Source organism: Apteryx rowi, unplaced genomic scaffold (assembly GCF_003343035.1).
Source record: "Apteryx rowi isolate R43461 unplaced genomic scaffold, aptRow1 scaffold_134, whole genome shotgun sequence".
NCBI classification, from domain to species: Eukaryota; Metazoa; Chordata; class Aves; order Apterygiformes; family Apterygidae; genus Apteryx; species Apteryx rowi.
Window position 1 is genome coordinate 1,407,516 of NW_020447575.1, and position 25,335 is coordinate 1,432,850.

The following is a 25,335-nucleotide window of genomic DNA, read 5'->3' on the forward strand; positions in this document are numbered from 1 at the left end:
CTGACATGAGCAGAGGCCAGAGACAGGGGAAACATTAGCCTGAAGAAGGCAGCAGGAAGCAGCAAGGGAGGTGACAGAGACCTGCAGTGAAGGGAACAGGGAACTTTATGCCCACTCAGCTAATGGTGGGGAAATGCAGTGCTCAGTGGAGGTGGAAAGGTCTCCTTCAGCTTGAGGGAGAAAGGAGGAAAAAGGCATTTGTTTACTGCCAACATCAGAGAAGACGAGTATGCTGATCTTAATGATCTTCTCGCGTGTGTTCATCTCAGTGGGGTCAAGTTAATATTTATTTTAAGGAGAATATTGTCTGCTACAAAATACAAAGGGTAATTCTGCCTTGCTACCCTAATTTATTCATCTAGAGAGGAGGAAAAAGAAGTTCATTCTCTGTTTGTTATGAAAGCTAAGCTCAAGTATGAACAACGTTCCATAGTAAATGATGGAGCGTTTGACAATCTTATCTGTATCATATGATCATATATTGAAAGATTCTATTGTTAAGAATAGATACAAGAGAATACAATTTCATCTGCTTTAGGAACTGTAATTCTGAGTTTCCTCATTTTAGAGTTCTTTTCAAGTTAGGGATCTATGTTTTCTCAGCCCACTTTTTGCATACTATTTCCTTGGATAGCTTTTTAAGATTGAAAAAAAATCTTTGTAATGTTAGAAAAGCAAACTTCATCTGTCCAGTTTTGTTAAGGTTAGCCACAGCACAAAGATAAGACTGGCATGGCCTTTCTGTTCAAGAACAGTCCTGAGTACAGCCTAAAAACTTTAAATGATGTAAATTTCCTTCTTAAGGATGAAAGCTAAAAAAAAAAAAAAAATAGAGAAAACAAAACACTGAGTCCTCAGGAAACGCCAAACACAAAGAGGTAACAACCCTACATTGTCAGGTAATCTCCATATTACACATGACAGGCTCCAGACCTCCCTGCTTAGCTGTTAGTCACTAATGTTGAAGAGAGAGCAGCATGGTTGTTTTCATTCTTGCTTTAAGCTCAATAGTTACCAAGCCATGGCCTGAGGCACTGTGATGCCCTCAAGATCTTTCAACATTTCCTGCAACCACTGGGAATCAATAGGCTAAAACTGAGCCCAACAGGGAGAGCAAAGTTGCTGAAACACGTTGCTCATTTAGTATGTTGTTTGAAAGCCAGTAAAGGTTATTAATTCCTAGATCTTGGTGCATACTCCCTCCTTTGTATGTTCAGTCATCCAAGAAGTCAAATGGTCTCCAAAGGGATGTTTAGCGACTGTGTCTGACTTAATCTTGATCAAACTGTGCCCACTGAAAATGTTGGGACTTTGTTACATCTACTTTTTTACTGACTCGTCAAACTCCTGCAGTCCTTTATCAGATCTTCTTCACACACAGTTCAACCTCACTGGCCCAAAATTTGTCTCATTATCTCCCAGGATATACACGGGGCCTTTCTGTGTAAGTACCCGGGTCTCACATCAGAGGAAAATTAGAGGATGTTTTTGTACTTTGGAAATTTACACTAGAGCTCTATTCCTTCCTGAAAAAGTTCAAGAATAAGTATCTGTTTTATCTTCATTGATCTTAAAACTGATCTTAAATCCTATCTTTCCTGTCACTTCCTTCAACTTCCTATTGCACAAGATTTCCTATCTCTCTTACAGCAGCAAGGTCATCTACATATCAAAAAATTTGTACAGGACATTCCTTTTCACCTAATCCTGAGAATTTCACACCAGTTTTTACACAGACAATATTAAAAAGCATAGGATATGGTAAACCTGCAATAATATTAAGTGGAACAGAGATTTTACTCTGTAGTTATACTCTGCTTTTTTGAACCACAAATACAAAATTGCCCTAGCTTAATAGCTTTATTGAGGATTTAAAATTCTTTCATTATATCCAGTGCAATCATGCATTTTTGTAAAATCTATCCAAACACTCTAATCATAATCTCATGTCTTTTTTTGGAATCACTGGCAAATTATTTGATCTACTGTGAATTCTGTGTAAGATGCCTATTTCTTCTTTCTGGAGGTTAAATCTACTTAAAGGGATCCAAAATAGGATTCTTAAGACTGCAAGAAAGACATCTTGATAAAAATTAGTTTGCTTTTTTCAAATTTTGATACAGAGCCACTTCTTCTCATTTGCTGGAATTTCCTTGCAACATCTTATTGGACCAGATTCACTTACACCATCCCTGACTTTGAGCACATTTCTTTCTCTCCTCCCTCACCCACTCAGGGGCTTAACAGTATCTGTTGCTTTGTTCTGCCCCCAGTGTTCAACTCCTTCTTCCTTTTCTTCAGATTTTGGTTGTTTCACCAGTCTTTCAGTTCTTTGAAAGTTAATGACCTAACAAACCTGAGTAAAGCTTACAGTAAAGCAACACCACCTCCTGAAACAAATGCATGTTTTCATAGACCTCAGGAAGCAATTCTTTAATGGGGAGACTGATGAAGCTGAGCAACAAAGGACCCTTTCTTAATGTGTATACATTGTTGCACTGGCAATAGCGTTATCTATTCTTCTAAGGCTCAGCCTAGAATTCATATTATTTAAAAGCTATACACATTTTCTGGTCAGTGTTTAGACAGCACTCACTCCTTTCTTTTGCAATTCCAAATAGTTCCATTTCTGTTTTTCACTGTAATGAGATATTTACTGCTCCTAACATGCTTTGGGATCTTGATAAATTTACTTCAGTTCCGCAATTAGCACAACACAAAATGAGAATAAAAATCCTCACCCATCCTTCTTTAAGTCCCTTTGAGATACATCATAGTTCATTTTTATTGTTAATCACTGCTGAACATATCCATGGTTAAGGTAATTAATATTACTCTATGCAATGAGGATGTTTTATGAAATATCTAAAATCTGATCCTCTTGAAGGCACATGAGGCAAAACTCTCTTTCTTACTCAGAATCGCACATATCCTGTGCACAAAGTGCTAGGAATCAGCAGTTACTGAATGCTTTGAATACAGAACAAATTTCCCTGTAAGCAGCAGACCCAACACAGCCCATTTTCCTATGGATTTATGGCCTTTTCTCCTCCACCTTCTCTACCAAAATAAACCCAGCTCAACACTACATATCTATGGCACTTTGCAACACAATATCCCCAAATCTACCTCATATTCTTAACTTTCCTCTTTACCATATCTTATGTAACCCTTCCCCTGTCACATCCATCTCCTTGAACCTTCATTGTCCACTCATTTGACTCCCATAGTTCCTACTTATTTTTTCACATCTACGCATTAATGGAAGAAACAGAACTTCCCATGACTCTCTCAGAGCTAAGTGTCTGTTCATCAGGCAGTTGGGTAAGTACACAGACACTATTTCTGCCTCAGAAAGTATCAGAGCTGCAATCTTTTGGAGACTGGAGGAGTATTTGCAGGAAGCATCATTGTAATTTCTTCTATTGCTACTCTCTACCCCTCTTTTTAGCCCCTGAATAAAGATACTAGATGGACCTTTAGTCTACCCAAGAATGATCATTCTCAAGCTGGCCAACAGACTGAGTACTGTCTCAGTTTCCCTGCTTTTCCCTCACCAACTTGAATCACTCTCTGTCCTCTATCCAGAGACAATGTTCTTGAAACTTCTGGAAACTGAACTATCTTCGTGACTTCCATCTCTCTGTCAAACGTGCTTGGAATTAGACAGTGAGTTGAAAAGTTCTCATGATAGGGGCAGACCAACGTTGTGCCCCAGTGGAACAATCAGCATGTTGGGTAGGTTTTCCTGCTACTATAGTGCACTGTTAATACAATGTACCACACTGGTAGATTTCAGAATCAGTGCATACAGCATTTCAGATCCGTCCAGAGCTACTGCCAGAGTAGCTGCCTGAAAACTTGTGGAGGGTCTCATACTTCTTCTGCAATTTCTGGACTTCCCAATCACTATTGTGCAGTAATATTTAACTAAACGTTGTTCTGCCATGGTCACAAAGCAGGACACCAGTAGAGCCTGAAATGCCTGTGGTGCCAAAGAACTGCTTTGAGCTGCAGCAGTATTAGGACTAACAACACTCTTCTAGGTTTTCCCACTCAGCAGGAAGCAGTTGCACAGCCATGCAAGTAAATTACAGGCTTATCATTCCTCATTCAAACATCAGCATTGCCATTCAGGAGAATCCCTGTGTCCCTGTGGCAGGACTATAGAAAAGTAGTGGCTTGAGCTGTACTGTGCATTTGTGCTCCCCTTTATTTATTGCCCCTGCTCAGTAACTTTGCTGCATGGTCTATCCAACAGGTGCCCTTTGAATGAGAAGCGTGTGGCAGAGAGATGACTGGAAGGCAAGGCAGTAGAAAAGAGCAGCCTAAGAAGCAATTGCGCAGGGCTTATCATAAAGGGCAGCTAACTGATTCATCAGTGCCCTCCCCAGAAAACAATGCCATATAAATGCCACTTTGAAATTAGCCTTGTGGAACAAGAAGGATTAGTTGGCAATGGTGTGCATGCTTGAAGTGTGAATATGTAATGCCTTCTCTCCCTAAAGGAAGGTAGGGTTTTTTTCCCTTCAACTGCATGGTGCATGGTTTCAACTTAATTTACAATGTGTGCCCCTAGGCCATTTCTGCAGCCAATTCTAATTTAACAGAATTAGCAAGATTTTCATTCTCTAGCATTGGATTGGTGTCTTGGCTCTCACCCTCACCCACCACTGGAAGAAATACGCAAGAGGAATAATGCTATAACCCAGCATAAAAAGACACTTCAATAGGGAGATACAGGAACCAGGGTTGCCCTTTTTGTAGGTCTTGCAAGGAAAAACAGCAAATCTGCCAGGCTACAGATTGCTGTGTTAGCATGCAGTGAGGTTAAAAGAGCATATGGCAGAAATGGCTGCCTGGCTGCAGTGCACCTCTTGCCTGCCCCATCATTCAGGGCTGTGGAGACAAGATAAAGGTTTATTTTAGTGCCCCGACAGCTGATGGGAACTTGTCATATTGCAGAAGCTGCTGAATCTTAGTCAGAGGGAAGGAGGGGAAGGAAGGAGAAATCAAAAGCAATCACATACTCAGTGCATGCTAGTTTAATCTCCTAGCAGCAGGAGACAGTGAGGATGCTCATGTATTCTGTGTGTGCAGCACCTAGCACAAACAGGTGCTAACAAATGCAAAAAGTAGAAAGCAGTAGCAGAATGTGCCAGAAAAATTTGGACTGAATTTTATTTCATGTTGTACCAGCTTTCCAAATTACATGGGAAAAGATATTGCTGTTGGATAAGAAGAAATCTGATCTGGAATTTCCCTGTGACTGTCTGAAACAGAGAGGAACCTGAGCTGGCAGTATCATCCTTGCAGTGTTCCTGGTTCTCCTGAGATAGGAGATGGGGCAGAAGAGGAGGCTGAAGAGTTTTTTTCTTTAGGGAAAATTTTGATTCCTCCTCCAAAACCAGTAACGATTTTGGGGCTGGAAACAAAAATACTGCAATTTTTTGATGCAATGTTTCTGGAGAGAACAGATGCTTTCTGTCAAGTGCATCTAGCCCCTCACCCCCCCATAATAGTTTTGCCTATGTTTTTGAGCATGACCCCCTCATTCATCTTCCTCTCCATTTAGTTGTCATGATTTTAGACACATTCCTTCTACCAAGTTTTCCCACAGTAACTTCTCCTACCTTTGCTGTTGATTCCAGGTTATCCATCACATACTGCTTTTTCAACTGGGGGCACTGCTGTGTCACTTCCCCTCCCAATAAGCGTGCAGCCTTTTTCCCCATCAAAGTTAGTAGAGGCATCTCTTGAATGGTGTTCTGCATCTTATCAAATCAGGCCTATGGGCTGTTAGTTCCTTGATGAAGGAGACCTCCTTAAGACAATATTAGGTACAATGCTGAATATACTGCTGGAGCTAGACAGATGTGTCAGCTCCTTTCATTTATTAATACAAGCGCAAACAAAAAGAAAAATCTGACCTGGATTTCAGTTGCAGTCTGGAATAAACTCCAGATTCAGATCCAACAAGCAAAGCATTTGAGTCAGATTTTATGTGTGTGCCTTAGAACATAATGTCCCTAAAAACAGAACCTGGATTCACTCCTTCTCATTGACATAATGTGCCAATGACACATCTTCTTAATGTGCCTCTGGTGTCTGATTGTTCCTCATGTTTCCTCTGGCTTCATACAATGACACACCTTTTGAACAAGCACCTTGCCATCTTGGAAGATGAATAAAATCAGTCTGTGCCTGAATCGCTGAAGGAGTATGGGAAAGAAGGCAAAAGAAACCTGCCAGAATGGCTGGAAGAGAAGCTTATCTTGACTTGGCTGGGTTCACTTCGGTTTCCCTCTCCAGCTTCTTTCTGTCAATCACTGTACTAATGTATCCCCAAGGGTGCTGATCCCAGAACGATATGCTACAAAGATGATTACAGTCTAAAAAAGAAAAGAAAACCCTGTCACCATGGATGTTATGGGTTTCAGCTTTTCACATTTAATCCTTTAATTGGTCTTTCTGGCAAGAAAAATTCAGTGCTTGGCTTTATTGCTGCATGGATGAGCCCTATTGTAAATCCCACTGGGACAAGGTTACACTCATTTGTCAGTAAGAAGATTCTTAGCAACCTCTCAAAAGCCTACCGGGAGGGTTCTTTGCTGACATCACAGTTTCTGTGTGATGTCATAAAGCCACCTAGGGAACGAAAAAGCAGCAGGAACTCTGGTTATTTGATGTTGCTGTGGCTAGCCCTCACTCTGCTCCTGTATCTATCAAGAGCTGTGTCCAAGCAGAGTTAGGGTCTTAGCTTGCAGCCAAATGGTTGATGAATGCAGAATACAGAACAACGAGACTGAACAGGTTTTATGGTCCATGTACAAGTATTGTAAACATATTGAGTGTGTGGGAAAAGAGGGAGAGAGAGCATTGTACTGAGGTTTTTGGGGAGGTCTAGTCTCAGATGTCTTCCCGACTTGCTTTATGAACATTTCTACAGGCTCCCTGCTTGCTGTTGGGCAGAGCCAAACAAGGACTAAGCAATCTGAGCAACAAAGACTCTTTGGAAGAGACAGTTCTGTCTTTTGGGAGTATACAACTAAGATGCCTGGAACCTCCCAGCTGATCATGTCAATAAAATTTAGTATCTCCTATGCTCCAGGACAAGAGCAATAGCAGTTTCTTTGCTTTCCAAATGAGTAGCCCTTAGGCATGAAAGGGAGAAATGACTTCATTTAGGATAAAATGAAACACAGGAGCTCTGATTCACAGTCCTATTCATTAACAACTGGCAAGTGTTTCTTCTATAAGAGAAGGAAGAAGATTTAAATCATTGTAGTTAGTACCCTTCCAACACAGGACTGTACTTTCTTCCAAGTTATGAAGTTCCTGAATTCAAACCTGAAGATTTGGCCCTAAAAGCCTTCCTCAAGTCAGTTAATTTGTGCTGATGTAACTAATGAGGCTTCTGGACCTTATGGTCCATCGTCATGGCATATGTGCAATGCAAAGAGGCCAGATTAACACCTATCAAGCTAAAAATAAAAGCGTCACCTCTGAGGCTGGGTCCATTGCATTTATTGCAAGGAGTGAGGTAGGATTGGTAGAGCTGTGCGTCCATCGTGGATGTCACCATGGCACACCCACGCCAACATCTCCACGGAGACACAGCACATTTCTAGCTCCTGCATCACCAACTTGTTGCCAAGGAAACAGAAGGATGCAAAAAAAAGAAGAAAAAAAATCTCAATGACATTCAATTTTGAGACAGTCAAGAAACCCCTGAAAGGGATTTTAAAAGTGCCTGAGAAGGAAATGGAAATTGGGCTTCTAATTACAGATTCTCAACCAACGCCTCTTTATTCCCCGGTTATTCTGTCTGCTCACGTCACTGTCTTCCTGTCATTCTCTGTCTACTGAGGCATGAATGCCAGTCATCAGTGAAAAGAGAATCAGAAAGAGCTTTCCTGGAGTGAAGGAGGAGAGGAAGAAGGGAGAGTGAGGGAGAAGGTTACTCAGTACAAGCAACAGTGGAAATTCCATAACTTAAGAAAGGTGATGGACAGAAGTTGCAGAAAGACAAATGCGTGGAAGCAAGGCTGAGTGGGAGTAAAGATTTCTGTGAGAAGATGTGTGCAGCTGGTAGGTGGGAGTGTACACATGCATCTACATGCAAATACATATGTATTTCTGTACATGAAGCTGGAAAGGCCTATGTGTGTAAAAGGTATATCTTAATCCACATTGGATGTTCAAAACCTGAGTTGTGCACCCAAAAAATCATTAAGTTGACCTAGAAATCAATCAGTCAATCAAAAATTTATATTTCCTGATTTTTGATCCTTTATAGGACCACATTTACAGGCTTTTTCCACAACAAGAAGGGCTAAGAATTTGTATGCTTATTCAAATGACAACCAACAGTTTCATGCAACCCTCTGACTCAAGCAGCTCAGGCTTTAGGAAAAGGTAGCAAATATAAAGGTAGCAAATATTGTAAGAATCACAATAAGATGCTGAGAGTTGGCAACATTGTGAGTGCATGTAAACATAAGAGAACACAGGAGGACTAGCAGATGCACCTGCTACAAAGTGCATGAGTGTGTACAAAGGGGAGGATTTGTTGGGTGCTTCTGTGCAGTGAGACACTGTCACCAAGACAAGCTGTAGAGATGTCTAAGTGTAGCAGAGCCAGATTCCAGCAGCACTGAAACCAAAGTGGTCTAGATTTAGACACACTAACTATGTTTGGGCATAAGCATAGAAAAGATTATGAGCAAATGTCTGCCTACCACCCTACGTGAGCATGGGAGACAGCAATGGTTTCATCATGTGGTAGCACAAAGTGGCAGAGATGTTTAATGGCTCACCTGCATTGACGGCAGTACTGCCTGAATTTGGGTTAGTACTGAAAAAGAGAGAGCTCTCTGTTCATGTTCTTTTCTTCTGTACCCCAGTATTCACAGAATCTCACCCTCCTTCAGGCCTCATGCCTGCTATGAAACTTGCAGCCACAGAAGGTGAGACGGCAGTAGGCCAGAAAGACAAGACTTACAGACAGAAATTAATTAGTGCTGAATTGCAGTGAGTATCTTATAGAATGACACTAAGGAATCACTATTAATACCAAAGGAGTTCATCCAGGCTGAAAAAACACTGAATTAATGATTTATGGATGTTGATAGTAAAAGGCTTCTGCCAGTAAGATCTGGACTCCATCCCAGGTGGAGAAGAACCAGTGTTGTCCAAACTAAAATATCCCTTCATGTCCTCCCCACCTTTTTCTCCTTGGCCCTTGCATATGGCTTTGCAGATCTTAGAATCCCATACCCACTTCCAAGCAGACTGTCCTTCCGTTGCTAGAAGCAGATGTGAGGGACGATGCCAAATCCGTCTCTCCAAACCTGTGTAGTGATAGTGCTGGCAGCCTGACAGTTTTTCCCAAGGTTGCCATGACATGGAAGTGATGGGCACATGAATCACTGTTGTGGAGAACACCAGCCTACATGCAGGTGCTCCATGCAGATTAGCAGAGGCCAGTCCCGATCATCCAGCTCTCCTTTACTCACCGTACGAAGTAAGGCAGGGTATCCAGTCACCTCAGGGACTGCAAGTAGAAGAGGGCAGGGGGACCATGTCTCACATATATATAGCAATATGAAGCCACAGGAACACAAGCAGCCTAAATGATGAAGCCAAGGTCAGATTAAAGTATTTTAAGCAGTTGCAAATGGTTCTACTATTAAACTTCAACTTTGTTCCTACCTAAGGTGATGATAGCCAGAGGGAGTAAATAATTGAAGGCCACAGAAAGCAGCCACTGCAGTGCCTCCTTCTCCAGAGACCTCTGCTTTTCGTATCCCAGTGTCATGCTGCCCTGCAGACTCAACCCTCACCCACGCATGCAGAATGCAGTGTGGGCACATCTGAAAAGGCCATCTCATCCCAGCATAACTGTAAAGACATGGGGTGCCTGGTGCTGAGAGCTAAATACGGGTAAGAGAGAGGGAAGCAGAGGCACTGCTGTTATGATGCAGGGGAGGTCTGAGTCAGGGAGAAGAAAGTAGGTTGTTTTTTCTCTCTCTCCAACACAATAAAAAGGAGTATCTCAATTCTCCATCATATGCCTCAATACCTTTTCTCTTACATATCCAAAATGTTATCTTTTCTCAACACACAAAAGTACTACTCAGATGATTATTTTCTAAATAAAAACAGGGGGCTTTTAGCAAGCAGTTCAGATTCACAAAATACTTTCAAAAAAGGATATGATGTATTCTTTTTTTAAAAAAAAAAAGTGTTTGTATCACAGCTTCTAGCTTCTGAATCACCAGTGACACATTCTTGTTTCCTGGAGGGAAGGCTGTTTTTCTGGTAACTTACTGTTTTGAATGAATTTAGCAAGAAATACCAAACAAGTGTCATTAAAATTTGCATTGGCCAAAATATAAGTTCTGACAGTCATTGATTTTTCTGTTTGCTTCAATTACAGCTCATCAATGAACTGAGCACTTATTCCAATAGACTTTTTCTTTTGCAGGGTGGGGAGGGTGGATTTTTTAAGTCATATTTCACTGGATAGAGTTTTGCATCTTCAACAAATATTTTTAATAGCAATTTTTAAAAGTTCAAATGTTTGAGTGATAAAGTACAAAAAGCTCCAGGAAATTCCAGAATTTTAGAAAAGTAGTTTCTAAAATACTGACAATAGTTTATTTTATAAAGAAAATTGAAACAGAGCTTAATTATCTAAAGTTATCTAAAATACACACAAACTCATGCATACACATATATGCTATGCTATATGTATGCTACATGTACATACTATGCTATTTCATACTTACATTTTACTTCTGTGAAATAGACATATACTGCAACAGTATCTTTCTCCTAGGACACATAATATGACTTTCCTCTCTTAAACATACAGAGGGTCGGCTTTCTCTTTCATACACATACATACATACATATATACTCTCACACATTGCATCCCTAAAATGCATAAATACACAGTGTAATCTCACCTTCTAAACACACACAAACTAATCTTCTTCTCCTTAACATAAGAACAGATACATAAACACCTGTACAGTGAAATCTTTCTAACACACTGAGGCCCTGAAAACACAATTTTATCTCTCTATAACACATACTGTCATTTCTCTTTCTAACATAATGTAATCTCCCTCTCACTCACTTTCTTTCATATACACAGACACACAGACACATACAGTGTAATCTTATCTCTCTCAGATTCAACTACAGTATCTACATTAATTTCAAAATTGCATAAACACTTTCTGCCTGACATTTTCATTTGTAGACTCCATCACTCATAACTACACAAATGCTTGCAGAGATGTGAGGATGGGGAGGGAAATCCTTGATCATACAAATGCCTATATGTTCAGGTCTCCAGGTAAGGAGGCCATTCTTGTCAAGGCTTTGTTTTACTATGGAGAATTCATTACAAGTTACACTTTACTTTGGGTGCAGTACTGGTTATACAGCATTTCCTGTTATGATATTACACCACCAACAAATAATAAGAGACTCGAACAGCTTGATAAAAAAGTGTCTGCTAGATCATACAAACAGATTATTGGCTGTATTGTTATCATTGTCAAACACTTCATTGGTATGTTCCACGATATGTGCTGCAAGCAAATTACAATATGCAGTTACACCAGTATTTCCTGTGACATATTATATGCTGTAAACCCTGAGATTTCAAAAGAAAAAAGGAAAGATGTATAGAGGAGGTTCCGCCTCCACTTAAGCTATTATTTCTACAACAAAAGTCTACACTTAAATCAGTTGTATTAGCGGAATTGTTCTAATGGGAATATTAGATGAACGTCTGCTTTTGGGAGCTTCTTTACACAACGAAGAGTGGTAAAAGTAAAAATCAGCAGATGCAACAGTAGAGCACTTCTCTTGCATGACTGATCATTGATTTGGAGCCAGGGCAGTTAGCTGGTAGTTTGGTGGGGGGACCTCTGCAAAAGTGACCTTCATGTCCTCATTCTGATTTCTAGTCTCCAAATTACCTCATAACAGAAACAAATATTAAAATAGGAATGCAGTGAAGGACCTGGAGTTCTCAGTGATGTTATAGCCTGGCTAAAGGAGGAGTTTTTGCATGGCCATACTGGGCTGCTGGAATTTTTACCACCTGCATGTAACAAGGTTTTAAGGAAAACAGCAGTGGAAAACTTTATTTTAAAAGAAGTTTCTCAGGAAACCAGCTTCAAATGTTTTATTTTGGCTCTAAATAAGCACCTTTGGCTAAAGGTACTAGGGTCACTAAGAGGCAGTGGCAGTTGCTGTGGCCCCTGGGAAAACGTTACTTCCAGGTTATAAGGGAATTTTGCTAAGGGTTTGGGCCAAAGGAACAGAATGGCTTTAAAAGCACTGCCTTGGAGTTATAGGAAAGAGATATCTCTGCAGAGCCCAAACCCACAAAAGACAGGCTCTACTGAGGCACTAGAGAAACAAAATCATCTGCCTACTACCAGAAGGGGTTAAAGGAAAAGTTTTTCTTTCATATTTCTGTCATATTGTTCGGATTAATAATACCTTACTTTGAGAACACTGTCTGGCTGCCTGTATCAGTGCAGGGCCATACATATCCCAACAGGAAGACTGCTGCGCCGGGACTGACTGGGATCACAGGCAATTGGAGTGAAGGGATGAGGGCTAAGAATGGGAGAGCCTCAGGATCCCATTTTAGGACAGTGGGAGCCTGGAGCTTGAAGAGCTACTGTCAGAGGTGCCAGGGTGGAAGTGCAGTACCCCCGGCCCCTGGCTATGACACGTCTAGATAGCATGGGTACATTGTCAGCAGCACTGAACAGGTCACAGGAAACTCGCGCGCCCAACAGTATTCTGGCCCTTGTCAGGCTATAATCCTGCTGGAAGTCTGAAGCAGTGGCTTCCCTGGCAATGTCAGCCCAGCCTTCAGATACTACACAAATACCTAAACCCAAGCACATTAAAAATCTACGCTCCTTCTAACCACTTTTGACAAGACAGAAATTGACTCTAATCTATTGCAGGAAGAGCATATCACCACAGACCTTGCAAAATCCATACAGTGTGTGCTAATGTCAGCCTCTTTCTATCCACAAAATTGATAGAGCAGGAGCAGACGCAGTGCAAACTTCCCCCACACACCACAATCCCTCATGTACCTTTCCCTCCATCGCCCTCTGAAAGAGCTGCCAAGTATCCACAGTCCTGTCTGTAAGGCTGTTTACAGCATCAGCATGATGCATTGCATTTGAGGAGACCAGAGCATTTCACAAAACCCAATCTCACTCTTACCCATGAGGCAGGAAAGCATCACTAAGCCCCCTTCTACAGAGTGAGAAACTCAGGGCAATTGGGTACAGCAACCACAAGCCCGGTATGGCACATGTACTCCCTGACACTGTGGCCTATGTGGCCATGTCCCCCATTCTGAGATATTTGATAGCTGTCTGGATATCTGCTGAATAGAAGATATGTCCTAAAAACAGATTGGGAGACCAGCTCAGCTGCCCTGAGTAGCTCCAAACTTCTTTTCTTCTCCCTGATAACATCCAGTGTCCTGGTATTAGGGATCCTGAGCATTTTGAATGATATCTAGGTGTCTAGCTTGAGGAATTCTGGTAGGCCTCACCTGTCCCCCTAAGGGCTGCTGATCTTTAAACCCTACTTGCTGGTTGTGGGAAAGAGACATTTATTTCTTAGAATCACCTTCAACACATTCAACAAGTCTCTGGGGATCTGTAGGGAAATATCACCTGTGTGCTAGTCAGTTCACTTTGCAAGTTGCCTGCTCAGCATCACCTTGTGGTGGTGTCTAGGTCACTGGTGTGTCACTAGGAACAAACCCTGCCTTTGTGCTCAGCTCCACAGTTCTCCACAGGCCACTTGGGCAGCAGTGCCATTGTCACTGCCATCTCCCTCTCAGCTGCTTTCTGACCTTGCTGTTGTCACTCCAGGCCCAAGCACATGCCCTGCTTTCAAAACTTTTCAGGAGCTCAGTGTGGACTCCTTCAGCTCTTCCATTTTTATCTCTAATGAGGTTTACCCAAACAGGCCACGCCACTGAGTATTCAGGAGAAAGCCACTTACCACACTGCCAGAGCCATGTGACAAAGCTTTTTCCTTTCTCTCTCTTTCACACTTCCTAGTTCTTCCTTTTCTTCCTGTCTAATCAACCCAACTATATATCTTTCTGTTACAGTAGTAGCTAAGTAGCTCTTCAATATTTTAAAAATAGAAACAACCAACAGTCTCCTTTCTCTTTTCCTTCCCAGGCTTTAGGAGGAATTGTTAAATTAGGTTTTTAGGTGGTGTGATTTGTTTGCTTGTTTATATGCATACATGTGAGTGGGTGTTTTATAAATGTATGTGAAGAGCTCAGTGGGGGAGGGTGAGGCTGAAGAGCCAAGCTGTTTATTTATTACTGAGAGTGGGGAGATACATGACCTTCCATAGCTGATGCGATATGGACCTCCATAGCCTAGTATGGCCCCTGTCAGTAATCTGTCTCCTGATCTTAAGTACCACTATCAGCCCCACAAGGAAATCTGAGCAATTGCCATGGAAGAGATTTAGTGGGGGAAGGAAGAGGAAACAGCAGTGATTATTTCTGACTTGGATACTTCAAGATTGCCTGCCTTGGATAAACAAGATAGCCCCACTACTGCCTGAACATCTAAACAAGAGGCAAGTGCTATAGAGAGAGAGGCAATATCTTTTACTAGACCAACTTCTATTGGTGAGAAGGAAAAGAGCTTTGAAGCACGAAAGCTTCTCTTTGGGTTTGAAACAGCAGTGGAGTGAGACACTGTGTAGATCTTTGCAGAAACTTCAACACTTTCAGTGCTCTGAGATAAAACAGAAGCAATTTCCTGGAAAGTTTACTTCTCCAGAAAATCATTTTTACAAAACTTCTCTAAAAAACATTTGTGCCATAAAGTACAAATATCTGAAAATATTTTGCTCTGATCAGTGACAGATACTCCACTGGATCTTAACAACCACATTTATTGCAACAGCTTTCATCCTTTTAACAGCTCTTCCTTTCTCCATGTACCATATGTTGTGTGCAGATCCCATAAACAGAGAGAGCCGGAGGCAAGACTGAGGATCTCCTGCCATTTTTGAAGCTATCCACTACTCAAGGGATAAAATAGTACCAAATGTGATGTCAGGAGTTTCCCACTGAAGGGACAGAGCAAGAGAATGTGTTTAAGTTGGGAGGAGAAATTTCCAGCATTGGATTCACTGGAAGAATGTTCTCTCTATCCAGATTGCATGGTCATTGGGGATGCTGGGATGTCTGTTTTCAGATCTTAAAGTTTATGGAAAAAAAAGTATCTTTGTTGACCCTAAGGCAGTCTCTACCTAAGCTGGTCAAACTGAATATCAGTCTTTCAGTGTTGTCTTCTGAAAGATTTGACTGTTACATTGCTAGTAATAGTCATTGTTCTAAAGGCCTTCCTCAAACATACATGTATGTGTGAACTAGGACAGAGGGAAAGAAGTGAAGGGTGGTGCTCGGTGCTGAAAGAACTGTGAGTCCTGCAATGCTCATTTTGCAAGAATCTGAAACAAAGGAAAGAGAAGGAGAATTGAAGAGCCACCTGGAAGAACATTCTAGGCACCCACAAGACAAGAAGACTACTTCAAAAGCAACGGCTGACTTGTGGAGTCCTGAATTTTGAAAACCAGAAGGAAGGAAAACATGCACTTCAGCTACTTCAGCTGTAGCACTGCTGCAGTAAACCCCCAAAATCATTCCATTGACTTAGCATTAGGATGGCAATGGAAAGTTGCTGTATATCCATGTGACATTGGCTTAAAAATTATGCTGTTGAAAAAAACCATACATTCTGGGTTCTTTTCATTTCCTCTCTGGGATTTGCATCTTCAGATTTCATCTGGTCCAATTTTTCAGTGTTCTCTAACTGTGAAGACTAGAAACACACATTTACAAAAATAAAATCTTTTATTATCATGTATTCCCATAATTCCAGTGGCTGAGGATTTTAAGAAACACCTGAAGTATCACTCAATGCAGAGTGGTGACACCAGTACAGGCCTGTTGTGGTCTTTGTGTTAATGCCTCTGCACACTTCCCCTTCCATATGTCATGTCCTTTCCTTAAAGGATTTCTGGATCTGTTGAGCTACTGCTCTGTGGTGTGTATGTAACACGAGATCTGAATTGATGTTAAAGACTCCTCCCTTCAAGGTAGACCAGAAGGGATGGAAAAGCAGCAGGAGTTGCTCCCAGCATATATCTCAAATATAGGCCTTTATGCTAGATACTGGAGGGAATACTTCCCAATGACACATACCGGAGGGTCTCTCCTGGCCCTTCCCAAGGAGAGCAATGCTCCCTTGAGAAAAAAGCTCACTCTCTCTGTCTTTCTCCCCCCATTTCTGCTTCACCAAGAGGAAGGGCTGCACCTTTCAACAAGCACCAGATTCAGGTCTGCAAATCCCTTGACAGACAGCAAACAGACCTCTCTGTTTGCTGGCCCTTATGTGACAAACTCGCACAGTAAAGGCAAATGATGATGCAAATGTTAAAGATGGCAAGACATTAGGGAATAAAAAAAAGGCCCTTGTGGGATCCTGACCACTGCACACCAAAGGCAGGATTGAGAAGAAAATGCCTCTGTCCCCACTCCACCTGGGCTCCTCGGTGAGATGGTTCAAGTGTACATGAGATCTGTAGGAAACACTGAAGCCCCTCCCCTGAATCCCTAGCCCTAGCAGAGAGATCAAAAAGCCAGGAGCACTTAAAGCTCTACAGTCCTGACAGCATCACCCATATTTAGATGGAAATTTAACAGTCACTATCTGCAGCAAAAGCAAACAATATTAGACCACAAGACAATGGCTATCTTGAAAAGGATGGCTGTCCAGCTCCCCCAGGGCAGGGAGAAAGTCAAAGACTAGCTGATCAACAGCACAGTGGAGCACTCACCCTGCACGTGGCCCCAGCCCCCCTTTCCTTCCCCAGGCAGCAAGTGAAGAAGGGCGAGTGCTAGGAAGAAGGCAGGCTGGCTCCCCGATGTGAGAGCCCTGCTCATAAAACTCAATTAAGTGGATTACAGATGAGCTCATTCCCAGTGGTGGGTCACATTCCATTAGAGGCAGGCTCAATGCCAGGAGGACTGAGTACTGCTCACACGGCAGCGCAGTTTGCCCCACTGCTTACCATCTCTGCCTCCGAGCTCTGAGCTCACCACACCTTGCAGTATTTCCTACCCCATGCCCTGCCATCGCATGGCAGGCTCATTGCTCACCTTAGTTCCCACTCTTTGTGAGATATAATCAGGGCCAGTGTTAGGTCATGGAGAGAAACAGCAAAGACCGAGCTCTCTGAAGCCCTGTGGTCTTGGGAGATAATGTGGGAAATGAAAACTGAGGGCAGAAAGGAATCAAGGGGGGCAAGGCAAAGACGAATAGAAAGGGAGGGTTGGTGGAGGATGGGGACAGAGAGTTCAGGCTGAAGCAGGGAAAGACAGAAACAGCCAGCTCCATGAACAGGATCAGTCTTATTTTATGTGAAAGAGCAATCAGAGCTCTCAGCTCACTAATCCCAAGGACTTTTCTATCCCACAGATATATGCCTATGGCCTAGACTGCTGTATGAATGTATATATACCACCTACAGATATTGCACTCCAGCATTCATTAATGTGTGTGTGTTTGTGTATGGGGAACAAAAAGTGTCGGAGGTGGATTTGTGTGGGGGAATGACTGTGTTTGGAAGAGAAAGTAGGGAGGGAGAAGAGAAGGTGAATGAATCTGTGAAGGGTTAGCATGTGTGGGTGTGAGGGCAAGAGAAAGTCTGATGAATGAGTGTGCGTGTCTGTAATATACAGGCTAGAGTAAGTCAAATGTTATAAGCACCTGCAGGCATTTTGCCAGACTGGAGACCTATTTTGACTTGCCCTGTGCATCCCACTTTGCTTTTCACTGTTTGCAAACGTTCCTGGCAGCTCAGCTTAATTTGTACAAATAGCAACCAACTGAGTGAAAGCCAAATGAGGAAGATGCAATTTTTTGTGCAGATCCAAGCAGCAGGGGCTTTGTACCATCTGGAACTTGTGTACCAAGTCCCAGGCACAGGCCTACAAGGGAGATCAATCTAGTTATCTCCCTCACATTTGCTATCCCACGTGAGGAACAAACACTCCAGACCAGTTGCAGAGTGAGACATGCTGTCTGGACAATGATCCTCATAGGGCATGGCACCCACACAGCGCAGGCATCTGCTCTCCTGGCACAGGAGACCTCAGTATCCACAACCTCAGAGAGCGCTTTCTGCTTTATCTCAAAAGCACTGAGAGAAAGACAGATGCATTATGTTTCTTTCTCCTGTGTGTGATGAGTGAATTCAGTTTGGCAGTGTGAGGCAGAAGGTTCCTTTTTGTTTTACCACCTGTTTATTGGGCAATCTTGGGCAAGTCCCTTCGCCTTCTCCATGTAGCTGTTTCCTAAGCTATAAAAACCTAGAATTAGGGACACAGACACGAGATCTCTTGATGAAAACACTGTGTAAGACTCAGATGATATTATTCTCCTGCATTAGCTGAAGAAAATTGCTAAATCTCTGCATTCATTGGCAGCAGTATCGATGCTTAAGCTGCAAAGAGGTCCAAGCTCAAACAGCAGGATCTCCAATTCTACGCTCTCTGATGGTGGCATAGATGGAGACATTGCTGTTCCCATCAGCAGATCACAGCCCAGGTTCTGGGCTTTGCATCTCAGGACCTGTTGCATAATACATAGAGCCCATCAAGAAGTGGCAAGGGAGCTTGCAGTCCCTTTGGCATTTCTCAGATTGTGCTTGCTATTCTACCCTTGGCAATGTCACCACCTGGCTGTATGTTGGGTGTATTAGAGTCCAGAATAGCTCCCCCACAAAAGTACTGTGGCCACATCCTTTCTCTTCCCACCACAGCTCTAGGAGAGTGTAGGGTCATATATATCAGCTAAAAAAATCTGACCCCTCGTCTTTTATTCTGCTTCTCCCTTTCTTTCTCTCTGGCTTTTCTTCCTCAGTACTACTCTTTCTGCTATTTCAATCCAAAGGTTTGCTCTGGCAAGTGCTATGTCCACTGTGCAGAGCTGCCTCACTCTATTACTTGTCTCACTGCTGACTCCTGTAATGGCTGACAGTACAGTGCTATATCCTCTTGTCTGTGTGTATGAATTAGCTAGCCCTTTCCTTTCACCTTCAACAGAAACAGTGACCTGTCTATGCAAATAGCCCTCTCTCCCTTTAACTAGAGGGAAGACAATATATTACCTCTCTGGGGAACTCAAGAGAGAAAGGGAGAAAAAAAGATGCTATCTAAGTGCCAAAGCACTGTGTGGAATTCACCCTAATAGTATATCAGGTACTGCCCCAAGAGCTGCTATTGAATGACTGCCAGAAATGGTGTGGTTATATCCTGTGTCTTTTTCTTCTTTATATCCCTCCCCTGCCTTCCCCCTTTCCCCCTCCCCCCCTTCCACTCCATGAGTGTATTTCATTCAGTGAAATAGTTTAGGGCACAGCCTGTAAGGAGGATCTTTTGTGAAATACCATGGGTCTGCCTTCCAAACCTTCCAGCTGAATGAGAATAACTGCCCCGGTTGCCACAGCACAGACTACACAAATATGATGCTTGTGTTTAATTATACTGAGGGGTTGAGGCCCCTGCCTTTGCTTTGGGATATGTTCTTCTGAAAAGCAGCCAGGTTATTCTGCTGCTGCAGCCATTCTCACAATGTCTTGGGAGTACAAGGGAGGGAAGTATCTGCAGAGTTACCTATGGCTAACGTACTTGAGCTAGGGGTCTCAAAGGATATGGCTGCACCAAGCAGAGATCCTCGAGGCAATGCCAGAGCTGGCTGGCAGATTCTAAGAGTGTGGGCAAAATTCAGTTTTGATGTGGGGATCCGATCTGGACTGTTCCTACACAGGAAGAGGAAAGAGAAAGGAAAAGGACTGGAAAGGGAAAGAGGGCAAAGAGGAAACAACTTGAATGGGGATTCCTCAAAACTCCAGGAGAAAGAGAACAGGGGCAGCAGGGATGTTACTGAGAAGTCAGTATCCTCAGCCATAAACGCTGTTTCACACACCTCAGCCCTTCTACAGGGATGCTGTCAGTCTGGCTTTCCATGGCTCTTGCAAAGTTGACAGCAGGGTTGGCGGTATTTCAATGCCTCTTGCACCTACTGCATAGTTTGCCTGTGGCTAGAGTCAGTCATAGGTAGTTCTGCCCCCCAAAAACTCCAGAGCTGAAAACAATACAGCCACATGTGCACAGCTTCCAGCCCTAACAAATTCTGCTCAGAAATGGGGTAGATTAACCTCAATGTCACACTATGTTAATGTGGCTAATTTGCTTCCAGGGCCCTAGCTCATGTCTCTGCATGGAACAGCGCTGTGCAGTTATACCAGCTCATTTGGTGCATGCTCAGATACTCACAGTATAGCATTGCCTTGCCCATCTGAACCTACCTTGAGTAGCTCATTCATGAGTGTTATTTTCATCTCCCTCATGGGCACTGTCTTTTGCAGTGCAAGCAGTTCTTTCATTCAAAGGTTCCAGCCACTTTCATCTTCAGCAAAATCTTCTCAAAATGCTTCAGGAATCTGCCACTACTTCCATGAAAATCAGCCAAATTTCTAGTGACTCTGAGGAGACCTGGATAAGAGAGAATCCACTGAGGTTTTTTTTTCCTGGTTCACAGCCTCTGAGTCCCCGAGTATCAGAACGAGTGAACGAAGAGTCTCTATGCTGTGTCTAGAGGCACCTTCTCCTTAGCTAGGCAGACTATAACAGAGCAACCTGCCTATGGCTCAGGTTTGCTGTTATCCTTCTCGGGAGCCAGCTATGATTATGGTTTTTAGAAACAGGTTTTTTTCAGGGTTCTGGAGTGAATACTTTGGACTTCATGAAGAGGACCAAAGTTTGTAGGAAGCAGTAATATATCAGATTAAGCAATGCTGCTGGGAAAAAAACAGGAAAGTTCTTGGTTCACCTGGCAATAAAAAGCAAGGAATTTTATCCAAATGCTTCATGAACAAACAAAACAAAACCAAAAAATGTTTCATGAGATCATTTCAGGTTTAACATTTAACACCTGTTATATTTATACCTACCTAAGTGTAAATTTAAACACTTGGCTTCAAGCCCCTCAACTACAGCACAGGTTGGGTGAATCCCAACCCCTATCCAATGACACCAACACATCTTAGACTTAAGATACAACTTAGTCTAATATTTAAAATACTGGATAGTCTGATAGCTCTGCCACTGCCCCTCTCCTGCCCTGCAGCACTCCCTCTGCTGTTTTATTTTTTGCAAGACTCTCTTTGGATGAGACTGCCTATGATCACCAGTGTGCACTTGTGGAGTCATTCTGGCATATATACAGCTATCAGGTAGAGACCAGACTGATTCCAACCAGTTCAATTCATGGGCATATATACAGTTGTGACAAATATTGTAATCCCAGGTTTCAAAAGGGAAAGAGGGCTGCATTTAACCCACTGGGTCATATGCAGCAGGGCCCTGGGACCTGCACTTTCCATTCCCAGCAAGGCACAGCATTGCTCAGTCACCATGGAGATAAGCACTTTTCTATACCGTAACAACCATTCTCAACTCTGGAACTTACTCCTGTGTGAAGACTAAGTCCATACATTTACACACGCAGTTTGCTCTGTCTGTGAATCCCAGCTGTGGCTTTGCCAAGGATCTGAGCCTTTGCTCTTCGCCAAGCACCTTCCTTCATCCTGTAATCTAACACTTGAGCCTTTCTGAGATGACCTAGTGTTCCCCCAAGTCCCATCAGGGCTGCCACCAGAGGATGTGGCTGGGCTCACCCGCTAAATATTTTACAGGGAGAATGGCTGGTGCCTCTACCGAGCCTGCTACAAGGCAGCTCCTTGGAGGATGCAGCTGCAGAGCCGTGTTTAACAGTCACCGGGCCAGACCTTCACGAAAGCCAGTGCTGTCGATAGCCTGCTGCAGAGGGACCCCCACACCCTCTCCATCCCTGCCTTCCTCACCTGCACACCAGCCACTGTCTCCCCTCCATCTCCCCCTTGGGCGGGCAAGGGCAGAGGGCAAAGGCAGACAGCCGCGCTGCCCCTCAGCACCTCGCTCCCCTCAGGCCGGGGGAGCACAAACACCACTCAAGGAGAGCAGGCCAGCGGGGGCTGCAGCAGACCTGCCACCCCCCAGAACAAGGTGGGTCTCCGTGGGCAAGAAGCAGGCACCCCTCCTGAGGTCCCCGGAGCCCCCCTGGTCTGGGGGGAGGCCGCGCCATCCAAGGGAAGGGTTAACCCTGCTGCCGCTCGGCACCCGCCATCCCACCCTCGCTCTCCCTCCACTGCTCCCCACCCCCACGCTCCTGCCGGCTCCGCAGACCTCTCCCCTCCCTCGCTCCACCGCCGCAGTCACCATGGAAACCAGCCCCGAGCAGCTGCCGGCTGCACCCCGGCAGCCGCCGAGTTGCCGGCAAAGGCGGTGTCAGGCAGGCTCCAACGGCAGCCAACGGCTGCGCGGCCTGCCCACCGGGAGGCCATTTTCTGCGTGTGGTGAGGGGCGCCGGGCAGCCCGGCCTTCCCTCAGGGCTGCCTGCCCTGGGGAAGGGGGGAAGGAGGGAAGGGAGGGCAGGCTGGGGTCCACTATCGCCTGGGGGCTTCTCTCCTGAGCTGCCAAATGGGCCTAGCTCCGGGTCCTTTCTCACTAGCTAGCAATGGGGTCACCTGCACCTCAGAGAGGCTGGGAGTGGCAGGTATGTCCAGTCATTTCCTGCTGTTGTGCTCTTGCCCCAGTTCAAGCCCTGAAGATAAAAGCTTTGGATGAGGCACTGCTCATGAGGCAGACTGGGCTTTTTCTGTCCCTGAAGTAAGATGTGGAGCTGAATTCAAGGCTTTATTCTGCCTCCTGCTCCGTTCCAAGAGGAAGCCCCATGACTTTCCAATGGCAAAGCTTCCCTGAAGCATGACACATTAACTTCAGTAACCCCTGGGACGAATATATGACAGTAATCTCCAACCCTCCCAGCTCCCACTTTCCTCTTCACTATGAGCTTGCTGCTCTATTGAAGGCTTCCCTTCACTGTGGAGTTAAGCCAGGCTTTTCCTTAGGTGTCACCTCTGTGCTCCATCCCATCCACAAAAAAATAAACAAAAAAAGCCCTCTCACACACATTCATTTCTATTTTCAATCTGGTGGAGTTAACCTAACCCATGGTACAGAGTAAAACATAGTCATTGCTTCCATTTGGGCTTGTAACCTACCCTCTTTGTGGAAGAAGTTTGCACTAGCCCACTTGAGTCTCTTCAGACCTCGGCTCCTTTCACACAGTTCCTGTGTGTGCCCACACAGCCAAACTTGCTCACAGTTCACTCGAAAAGAGTTGCACTATGAAGCACAAATGGGAAATGGCTCCAGAAACCCCAGCAAAATGCACAGGTGACAGCAGATCCTGGGGGAACAGGTCAGGCTTGGCTCTCATCTGTGTGCCAATCTGGAGAACTAGCCTGGTGTTGGAAACATATGCCAAATGATGTCCTTAAAGGAGGTTGAAACAAAACCGGGAAATTTAGCTTTGCTGTATGCCTATCCACAGTGAATTACGTATTTTTCACCACCGTTACCCCATATTCACCTTCCTGGATAGCAAAACTTCATCTCTAATTTAATCTCTGAGAGGCTCGTTACATCTATCCCATACATAAGGCCAAAATAAGGCCCCAATTTTGCCCTTATCCATAATCCTATTTTGTTCCAGTCCAAACCTGTCTTCTGCCCTAATCTTAACTTTCCCAGATCTCACTCTATTCTCACCCCTGTCCCTGATTATATGGCTGAAGAAATTTCTTTCTGCCCAATGTCTTTGTAATATTTCACTGTGCCCCTAACCAGAATATATATATATGTATCTCAAAGATCAAAAGGACTGTTTCTCTATACCCATAAACTTCTTCTGAGACTAAGTTTTTGCCTGTGTATGAGAGGCAACCCTATTGTCTCAGCTCTTCTAAATCAAACTGGTGACGGCTGCCTAATGGCCACCAGCTTTCCTTCCCTTCATTTTCCCTGTAGTAATCTCTGTTTCTTACCCATCTCCTCCACAGTCTGAACTATTTGCAGCTGAGGATCTCCTTTTTTGATATTGTCCTCTAAAACCCTCACAGTGAGGGGTTACTCCCCAAAATGATATGGCACAGACATTGCAGCTGCTGTTTGGCTTCATCCGGGGAATGTCTCTCACCCACTGCTGTTAGTTAATTATATGATCTGATGTGGTCTAATAGACATAGCTATTAGATGCAAACACCCTCAGCTGCAAAACGCTAGGTATAGGAGCTGGCAGCTCTCTATTTTCTGCTCCTCTTATATTTTCTTATTACACTAAATAAACATGGCCCTCCTTTCTTCTTTCTTAGAACAACCTGTTTACTAGACATTCAAATATATAAGTAGTGAAGGCACTAGAAATGCACACTAATGGAGCATTAAGACTATAATTTAAATACACACAGAGTATAGGGTATTCAATCCCTGTTATGTGACGTTAGGCCAGTTTTTTAGTCCTGTGGTCCAGAGAAAAGGTACAGAACTAATGGAGGTGATTGCTAAGAGTTACACTGGACTTTTCAAGACTGTTGGGCATAAGGATTGCTACCGAGGTATGCACAACTGTTATTTTTTCTTGTCTAATCATTAGACTGCATTTTTTTTCTTTAGAATTAGGTCCTAGACAAGACATCCATGTTTTTATGACTGTCACAGCTAATCACAGTCATGAAATTGCTGTGGCCTGAGGAATCTACAATTGACTTATAGTACAGCAGGCATCTAGAAGTCATCAAGCCTCTTGTGTAGAAGAGAACCATTTGACAACAAGCTATGCAGAACACTCTGCTTCAACAGATTAGGCCTCAAATCTCATCATCACCAGAACCTACCATAAAGTTCATTGCTTAGCTGATCAAGAGGTAGAAGAAAGAAATACAGCATGAAAAGAAAGTGGAAGAAATAGATTTTGTGGGTCTTTTTGATAAAATCAGTTTTTGCTTGGAGCTCAGGAACCATCAGGATAAGGGCAACACAGGCAGAGAAAAACTGTGAGAGAATAAAAAAGTATAAATGAAAGTAGTCCTGTTCTCCACGTTAGCCTACAATTTTTAAAAGCACACTCTAGTGTGTGTGCTAGACCATCTCAGTTCCTGATAGGTCTGGTAGGTAACATACACTATTTCTGAACGTGTACTTCCCAGGGCCTTTAACTGGCTCTCCATTAACTCCAGAATCAGAGAAAACAGGGTCGGAAGAGATACCAATACACCTTCTGGTCATTC